Genomic DNA, 9,741 nt, shown 5'->3' with positions numbered 1-9,741 from the left:
TTTCCCCCACCGTCACTCAGCCATGAATGGATTTAACCCAGGAGGCAGGATCAGCATTGGCCCCATTTGGCAGGTGGGCTCTAGGGCACAAAGAGGTGCAGTGACTTTCCCAAGGCTAAGCAGGGAGTCTGTGGCAGAGCAGAGACTCAAACTCAGAACACCTGAGCCTGAGTCCTGTGCCTTAACCACAAGGCAACCTTCCCACCGAAGGAGAGGGAACCTCCTCTGCCACTTTGAGTGTGTGGGTGGGAGCAGCCACGAGACAGAGCTTCAGGGAGGTGGGGGGGTTGGATAGTTGGGGAGGTGATTAGTGGGTTTGGGGGTCTCTGGAGGGGGAGATCATGGGACAAGGAGCAGGGGGGTTGGATGGGTTGAGGGCTCGGGGGGTGCCTGTCAGGGGTTGGAGTAGAGTTAGGGCAGGCAGGGAGCAGAGGGAGTTGGATGGGTCGGGAGTTCTGGGGGGTCCTGTCAGGGGGCAGGGAGCGGTTGGATAGGAGTGGGAGTTCCGGGGGTCTATCTGGGGGCAGGGGTGTGGATAAGAGTCAGGGGGACAGGTAAGGGGGCAGGGTCCTAGGGAGGCAGTTACCGGAGGGGGGGTCTCAGGAGGGGGACCAAACCCTGGGATAGGGTTTTGCAGCAAGACAAGATAGCACAGTAGCCAATGGTTAACAGGTTACATAATGTCTCCACCCTTGGTCTCAAGTTAGTAAGTTAACATTTCATTAACACTTTGATAAAATGTTATTAGTATAAAATATATATATTGAATTCTGATTTGGGGTCCATAGGAATGGAGCAACTCCTTTGATTGTCCAACAGGTACATTCCTAGGGGTTAAAGCAAAGAAACAGTGAAAGTATATGGCAATAAAGATTGTTTTCTGTGTGTCTGAAGGCAGGCATTGGTCCTTGGGAAGGGAGGTGAAAGGATGCCATATCTTATACTGACATGTGCCAACTTTTCATAAACTCAAGGTTGGATCTGTGAGAAGAACGTCTCCCTACAGAAGAGACTGACACAATAGGAACAGGGATTCTTTGTTCAATCTGCAACTCTGAATAAGACACAATGATTTAGTTCTTAGCTCCAACACCTGGCAATTTGATGACCAAGCCTATCTTAGCAAACAAGGCTTTCTGTTAACCCAGCTTTCCTTTAGCTGGTCACTATTTGCTAGGCTTCTCGTCCCTTGACCCTACTCTGGACTTTGGTCTGGAAAAGAGCTGGCACAATCCATAGACCAGGTTGTTATACAAAATGCACATGAATTTTAACCCTTCACGTACAGTAATGACAAAGTTCTTGGTTCAGGCTTGTAGCAGTGATGGAATAAACTGCAGGTTCAAATCAAGTCTCTGGAGTCCATCCACAGCTGAGATGGGTCATTCAGTCCTTTGTATAGAAATTCAGTTTGTAGCAATGTCCCTCCAGAGGTATGAAGCAGGATTGAAGACAAGATGGAGACGAGGCATCAGCCTTTTATAGTCTCTTGCCATGTGGTCTTTGCTTTCTTTGTCCCAAGGACACTCTATCCAGCACTTGGCATAGAAAAACCTTAGAGTTCTGTCCATAGGCAGGTCCCTGCATACCTTGCTGAGTCACAAGGCGTATCTGCCTTCTCTCAATGGGTCGATTGTATAGCTGATGGTCCTTAATGGGCCATCAGGCAGGATAGGCAGAACTGACGCCAACTTGTCTGGCTGGGGTGTTCCTCGGAAGCGGAGCACAAGTTTGAAATAGGGACAGCAAAGAGCCAATATTCATGACGTCAACTACAAAAATGATACACATCTAGAGATAGCATCATTATAATCAACCAATCAGAACCTCTCCGTAGACCCCTTACACAACAACCTTTCTACAATTTTGGTTGCAAATATAGAACCGTGGCTGCAACAGTGATCTATACAGTTACAGATTATGTCAATAACGTCACAGGAGGTGACACGGCGTCAATGAGACTGATACTGGAATGCTGCCTCCAGTTTTGGTGTCCTCATTTGAAACAGATGTTGTGAAATTGGAGCTGAAGGAGTAAAGAGCCACCAAATGTTCTGAGGGCTGGAGAAAAATGCCTTCTAGTGAGCTATTCAAAGAGCTCAAACTTTTTAGCTTCTCAAAAGAAGATTGAAAGGTGATTTCATTGAAGTGTTGAAGTGCCTTAATGGAGAAAAAAGACTGGGTGTTAAAGGGCTCTTTAATCGAGCAGAGAAAGACATAACAAGACCCAATGATTGGAAGGTGAAAAGAGACAAATTCATGTTACAACTAAGCCCCAAATAATCAACAGTGAGGATGATTCACCACAGGAACAAGCTACCAAGGAAAGTGGTGGATTCAGCATCTCCTGATGTCATTCAATGAAGACTAGATGCCTTTCTGGAATGTGTAAGCCCCAAAAGTAGCTATTGTGTCATACAGGAGGTCTGTGATATGCAGGGGGTCAGATCAGATGCTCTAATGGTCTCTTCTGGCCATAAAGTCGACTAATTTCTGAAAAACTGAGTGTAGCATTGGGAGCAGCGTCTGATGTTTTCCTGTCTAGCCGGCTTGCTTCCTAGAACGCACGCTCCTTGAGTGGGGTGATCCACAGGGAGTAGCTCAAACCTCCAAAGTGCCTGGCCAGGGGCAGGACATTGGCACAGGAAGGGAGGGGTGTGGCAGTGACATCACAAAGGCCTTTTGCAGGACCTCAGACTATTGGTCCAAGGTGGTGGGGAGGTGGTGACCTCACAGAGAGATGCTGACATCAGCCAGGCAGGACAGGGGCGAGGGATCAGGGAAACCTCAGAGACCCCTGTGGCTTTGCTTCAGCAAGTCTCCTTCTCCAGGTCTCTCTTTGAGGACTGAGAGAGTATTCGGGTTCATGGACGTGAGCGCCAGGAGGAACCTCTTTCGAGTTTTCTCCTTCCCTTGTAGTGATTTTACTAGAAAACAGCCGTCCCTGTTTAGATGGTAAGAAACCTGTTCAGTCTGATCCATCTGGTGACAGTTGAATTCTAGGCATGGAAAACACGAGCTTAAGGAGGCAGAATTTTATTCCACACCTGGGATTTTGTCCCTTAGAATCACTGGGGACATTAGGATTTGTCCTTTTTGTTTCACCTTTTCCTCCATCCATCCCGTGTGTGTGTGTGTGTGTTTGTGTTGCAGGGCAGTGCTCTGCAGCTCTCACTCTGGAAGGTCCCCACCCAAAAATGTGAGGCTGAACTAGGGCTCGGGCAGTGATCCCCACCAGTGACCTGGGCCACCCTTTGGGCTCTCTGGTGAGAACCCTCAGCCTCCCGTCCTCCGTCTCTACCCTGATTGGCTGGGCAGGGGCTTATTAACAGGGAGGAGACTCAGCTCCTTGTTGTTCTCTTTTAAGACCAAGGAAATAAGTCAGAACCAGTTCTGTGTTTAATGAGTTTTGCTGCTTCTCGGCATTAATTATCTCTGAGCAGCAGTTCATGATTCTCTCTAACATTGCAGTTCTCCTCAAATACTTGCTGAATAATTACTGTCACTGTTGTTGGTCTGGAGCTCATCTGAGAGCACTTTATTCAGGTCATTCAATGGATGAAATTCAAGATCCGATGGTTAGTTTGAAAATCAGGGCTCTTGGGTCCTATTCCCAACTCTGCCACTGACGGGCTGTGTGACCTAAGACAAATCAATTCTCCTTTCTCAGCCTTAGCTTCTCCCTCTTTCAAGTAGGGATAATAATGATCCGCTCCTACCTACCTCATGGTGCATGGAGGCAGGGCTGGCTCTAGGTCTTTTGCCGCCCCAAGCAAAACAAATTTTGGCTGCCCCCACCCCAGCCCTGGGCCCCCCCACACACTCCCCTGCTACCCAAGCCCTGGGCTCCACCCCCCACCTGCACCCCCTGGCACTCCAACTCTGGGCCTCCTCCCAACCGCATCCCCCTGCCATCCCAGCCCTGGGCTCTCCCCTCCACACCCCGTGCTGCCCCAGCTCTGGGCTCTCCCCTCCCCGCCCACCAGTGCTTCCCCACCCACACACCCCCTGCCGTCCCAGCCCAGCCTGACTGGCTGTGTGACCTGAGACAAGTCAATTCTCTTTCTCAGCCTGAGCTTCTTCATCTTTCAAGAAGGGATAATAATGATCTACTCCTACCTACCTCACAGTGGGTGGAGGATGGGGATCCATTGGAGAGTGTCACTAGGAGTAGGGCATAATATGAGGTGTCCTATCACGTTTACTCAGAGGAGATTAGCACATAATAGAATAGCTGAAACAGTCTATTTTATTTGTTTTATTTATTTTGAAATTGGTAAAAGCAGCAATGACTTAGCTCAGACTGAAGCATCTGATCTAATGTTCGAGCTTTAAGTGTCTCCTCTTTGCATGTGATGAGACAATTTAACACACTGTGACAAGCAGGAGATGCTTTTGTTTTGCAACAAAATACTTTTGCAAAGAACTTTCATCCCGCTTGTTATGATTTTGAGAAACAAACCGGTCTAGTCTGAATGAAATTTCCCCACCATCTCGATTCCTGGGCTCTATCCCTACCTCTAGAGGAGAGGGGGACGGTTTGTCCCTTAGAACAGGAGTCAGGACCAGTGGCTTCTCTTTCTGGCTCTGCCACCACCTTTCTGTGTATGCCTTTGGGTAGGTCACTTCCCTTCTCTGTATCTCAGGCTCCTCCCCATCTGTCCAATGGGAACAGGGACAGTTCTCAAACTCTGGGCAGTTGTGAACCTGAGTGAGATAAGGGGCATTAAAGCCCTGTGTGAAGGAGAAAGGGGAGTTTCACAGTGTTTAGCACCAAGGAATTCTAAAGTTTGCTAAAGTGTCTTGTTTGCGGAAACAAGAAATGGTCGGGGCCTAACTTTTTTAAAGCTCATTCAGGGATGTGAGTCCCTGTCTTTTAGGTACCTGGGGTTCTTGGCCAGCAGGAGAGAAGAGGTTCCTGCCTCCATTTTTGGGGCCTAAACAAACCAGGTGTTGTGCCCCAGTTCTCGTCTGAAATCCCTGAAAAAGAACATCTTCCCATCCATGAACAAGACAGGACCTAACATGCTAGTTATATTTTAATAAGACAAAAGCCTCCTCAAACCCAGTGTCACAATCACTGGAATGATTTTGCCTTGATATTTTACCGGCCGCAGACACAAAGCGAGTCAAATTACAGTTTCTGTTCGGAGTCAGTGCACACACAAGAATCCGGAGGCTTTTAATTCCTTAGGTTCTGCTGCCATTTCATTTCTGTCCTCTTCCAAGATTTATCATTGTGCAAAGCAATGTTTGGCCTTGGGAGTGTCCCCTCTGGTCCTGCCTGCCGCCTATGGGCAATTTAAAAGGGCCCAGAGATCCCTGCCACCACCACCACCAGCACAAGGGGGCTAAGGCAGTTTTCTGCTCCCCCTCGCTCCGTGTGGCACGCCACCCCCAGAAGCAGCTGGCACGTCACTGCAGCCCCTGAGGTGTGGGGGGGTCTCCCCGAGTGCCAACTCTGCCTACTGTGGCAATGGGAGCTGTGGGGTGGAGTCTTCTAGCAGCGGTGCACAGAGACACTCCCAGCCCTCCTGCTTAGAGGCTGCTTCCAGAGAGGGGTGCGCATTGCTTTTGTGAAATGCCCGAGGTAAATGCTGCACCCCTCACCCTCTCCTGCACCTCTCACACCCTGTTCCAACTCAAACCCCATATCCGCACCCAAACTCCCTCCAAGACCCTGCCCACCACACTCACTCCTGCACCCCAACCCTCTGACTACGCCCAGACCCTGCACCCAAAGTCTTTCCCAGAGCGCAACCCCTCTCCCTCCCACACCCAAACTCCCTCCCAGAGCCTGACACAGACGTGGGGTGGGACAGGACTTGGTCCCATTCTGGGAACCACCAAAAATTATACAAACCTGCCACCTCTGTCCAGCCCAACCTTCTGCTGATGCACCTCAGCCCACACCCGTGCAGGGTTTGAAGCTTTCATTGTTTAAATGCCAGGACACTGAGGGATTTCAGCTCCCCTTTGCCCAGAGGGAACCTTCACCCCACTCCCAACCAGGTTCTTGTCCACGGGATCACTGTAGGGGGGCTAGGTCCCCCTGGGTCTTTTCTCTCTAGGACAGGCCAGGGTGCAATAACTGGGGCATCTGAGCACCCAGAACCTTCTGTGGGGCTGCCATTTCCCTTCCCCTTCTGTGGTCCCATCTGTCACTGACTCCAGCCTTTTTTCTATCCATCGTCAGCACCATCCCAAGCCAGCTGCACCCGCCTCAAAAAGGCAGTGTCCCCTGGTGGGTGTAAATCACTGACCTCTCTCCTCTCTGAGCACTGACAGCCCCTCTGTTGCCTTGCCTCTCGGGCTGTGCAGATGGGACCTTTCCCTCCAGTGCTGGAGGATTCGCCCTTCTCATCTACCATTGTCCCAAGCAGCACAGCGGGTGAGAATCTTAAACATAGTGAGGTGACTTAGGAGCAGAAACTCCCCCAGGACCTTCCATGCAATTTTCCCTTGCCCCTCAGTGAGCAGGATTGAAGCTCAGGCATGGAGCCTGGTGGGCCACATCCCCTCTGGGCATGAGCAAAGCAGCAGGGTGAAAAAAAGAGCCTGGAGATGCTGGGGATTGAACCCAGGACCTCATACATGCAAAGCATGTGCTTTACCACTGAGCTACACCTCCATCTTGGGCAGGTCCCTGCTCTGAGGGTCAAACCTGCTGTCCTGGCGGTTGGTGGCTCATGGGGGACACTTTGCAGCAGGGCAAGATTCTACACAGCAGAGGAGGCAAGAGAGAGTGCATGCCCTGGACCCAGGGTACAGCGATACAAGACTCAGCCCTCATACTGCATTGGCTGGGTGCAGGGGTGAAAGTAACTTACAGGACTTACCGGTACTGTGGGAGTCCTGAGGGGGCGTGGCCTCATCCAGAAGAGGCGTGGCCTCTCAAGAGTTAAAGGCCCTGGGGCACCAGCTGTGGCTGGGAGACTCAGAGCCTTTAAATCAACCAGGGGCTCCTAGCTGAAGAGGTCGCTGGGAGCCCACTGGGGCTCATGGGGCAAATTAAAGGGCCTGGGCGTCCGGCCACCAGGAGAACCCCGAGCTTTGCGGGGCTGGGGCAGGGATTTAAAGGGCCCAGAGCTCCTGCCACTGAGGGGAGCAACGAGACCTTTAAATCCCAGCCCCAGCCCAGTCACCAGAGCCGAGGCCGGGATTCAAAGGACTCTGGGCTGCCGGCAGGGGCTGGGAGCTCTGAGCCCTTTAAATCTCAGCTGCAGCTGGGATTTAAAGGGCTCTGGGCTGCCCGCAGCCGCGGGGAGCTCTGAGCCCTTTCAATCCCGGCCCCAGCCCGGCCGCCAGAGCCCTGGCCATGGGCAGTCCAGAGCCCTTTCAATCCCCGCCGTGGACGCCGGTGCGGTCCAACACAGCGTACTGGCTCTTGCTGGTACGCTATAGCAGACTGGACCGGCTTACTTTCACCTCTGGGTGGGTGGGTGGTGCTGCACTCCCCTGCTAGAAAGTAATGGTGGTGGGGGACTCTGTGAGCAGCTCAAAACCCAACCCTGGTGGCAGATGCAGTGTGGGGGACTCCAGGTGTTTCTAGGATCCACGATTTCCACCTGCCTGTAAAATCCAGCTTTCCCCAGCACATTCACTGCAGTGCAATTGGGTCAGTGTTTCCATGGCTGCACAGCAAAGAATCGCTCCCAGTTTCCTCTCTATCTGCAGCAGGATTAGTCTGTGGCGGTGGTTAATGAGGTGGATCTTGTAGTTTGTTATTCATTCCTCACCTTGATAATTCAGACAGTCCCTTTCCTACTAAAATCCCCAGCACCTCAGTGACCCTGGTAGCAGGGGTTGGGTTTTCCCTGAGGGCTTGAGATTTTCAGGGGTCTTTTTCCCTTCAGCTGGAGTGAACTCAGCTTTTCCCCATCCCACACATTCCATGAAATGACAACAGCAGCATAAAGAAAGAGGGGGAGGGAACATCTCATGGCCAGGGCTGGATGTGCCCAGGGCCCACCTGCTTGGCCATTGTTTCCATGGAATTTGGCCACCTGCTTTGCACAAGGGACAGAGAAAGATCTTGCTGTTCCTGTGTCTGTGCAAAGAAAATTGTGCTTCTGTATGAAAGAGAGGTGGGAAATGGCCCCATGATGGGACAATATCCTCAGGATTTAGACCTAAGGACTCAGGTTGAGAACTGATTTAACTCCACTCATCTGGGATTTAACAAATTCCCTTCCCCGGAGACACTGGGAACTTGCGACCTTGATCCAGACTCTGCAGCTTCAGGCTGCTTTAACTCCTGGTAAAAACCTGAACTTGATTCCAAGAAGGGAGAGAGGAGAAGCCTGAAGTTGCCTTTGGTCCAAGGCTGGGATCTCCTGGATGGGTAGAAACGTCCTTCCCTGCTACCAGGGGACAGCAGCTACTGGAGACAAAGCAGAGCTCAGAGGAAGGGGGATTGTTGAATGCACTTTATGCGAACAGGGCCCCACTAACTCTAAATCCCCCACTCTAGCAGGAACTTAGAAAGTCAGACCTCGATCAATGGCAGGACTGGGCTTTGAAAAAGAGATTCGTTTTTCCTCCCCGTCATGAGAAAGAAAGTAAGAGCTGGCAGCTCTGGTGCAGAAAACCACTTTTTCCTCTGGCTGCGGAGCTTCCAACCAGGCGCAGACGACTGGTGTCTCCTGAAGGGGGGGGGCACAATGTCAAGGTTCAGCCCCATCCCCTTGCAATCAACAGCCCCCCCAGCTGTGAACAGTGCAGGGAGAGGAAGCAGCAAAGACAGCCCCTCTCCACTCACCCCTGCAGCAGCTGCTGTACAGGGAGGGGGCCTGACAGCACCACATGATGCAGCAGGCGATAGCTAACCCAGGTGCGGCACATGACCCCACACACGCCCTCTGCTAGTGTTGCCTCTGAAATTAGGAACACTGGTGAATTCAGGGCACAGCTGCACACCCAGAAGAAAGCCCAGCATGACACGCCCAGGGTGAAGGGGGTGCTAACGCCTGGCATCAAACCAGAAACCTTTAGATCTTCAATCCAATGCACTCCCAGCTGAGCTACTTTGGCAAGGACCAGGCCCACCACGAAGGCTTAATACATGAGCTGCAGCACATGCTGGAAAGATTTAAATCTGGATGTCACAAAGCAGGAGCCAAGCAGTGGACTTGGCCCGGAGGGGCAGGCTGGGGTTTCCTATATCCCATTCACTCAAGCCAGCACCTGCCCCCTCACAAGCTGTCACTGGCACCCCCAGGTCAGCAAGAAAGGAGCAGCGGTTCTCACTGGAACAACCTCACCCACAGCTCGCAGGCTCCTCCCAAGCCTAAAAGGGAAAACCATCTTTCTAGAAAGCAACTGACTAGGACTCATCATTCTCAATAGAACATCTCTCCAGCCAGCAATGGCAAATGCAAGATGGACATCGCTTGCTATTTTAGCACTTGGAAATGTCATCAACTAGTCTCTGGATCTCTCGAATGCTGCGCTTCAGCTCATGGGGGAAAGGCGAGAGAAGCGACCTTTCAGCTAAAGGCCTGGGGTTAACATCCTAACGCTGTCTCCTACTGTAACACTACTTAATACTGGCCAGCCCTGTGCTGGTGACAGTTCCATTGCTAGGTGTTAGTACATTTCAGTTACTGTCAAAATTAAAAAGTTTCTATATGCTTAGAGGAAATGAATTTGTTTTATTTGCTTATATGTGGCATGAATAAATACAGGTTTACAGAACCTAGCCTGCAAATTTAGCATCTTATATGACAGAGAAAGTCATGC

General features: G+C 51.2%; 1 non-coding gene across 1 annotated transcript; it reads right to left on the bottom strand.

Moving 5' to 3' along the window:
- Positions 1-6,559: 6,559 nt before the first annotated feature.
- On the bottom strand, positions 6,560-6,631 carry TRNAA-UGC (transfer RNA alanine (anticodon UGC)). Its single transcript has one exon. It is a non-coding gene; the product is annotated as a tRNA-Ala (tRNA).
- Between the last annotated feature and the right edge of the window lie 3,110 nt (positions 6,632-9,741).

The sequence above is a fragment of the Gopherus flavomarginatus genome, chromosome 23 (genome assembly GCF_025201925.1).
Source record: "Gopherus flavomarginatus isolate rGopFla2 chromosome 23, rGopFla2.mat.asm, whole genome shotgun sequence".
Taxonomy (NCBI): domain Eukaryota; kingdom Metazoa; phylum Chordata; order Testudines; family Testudinidae; genus Gopherus; species Gopherus flavomarginatus.
Note: the sequence above shows the minus strand (reverse complement) of the source record. Positions and strands in the feature narration are given on the sequence as shown.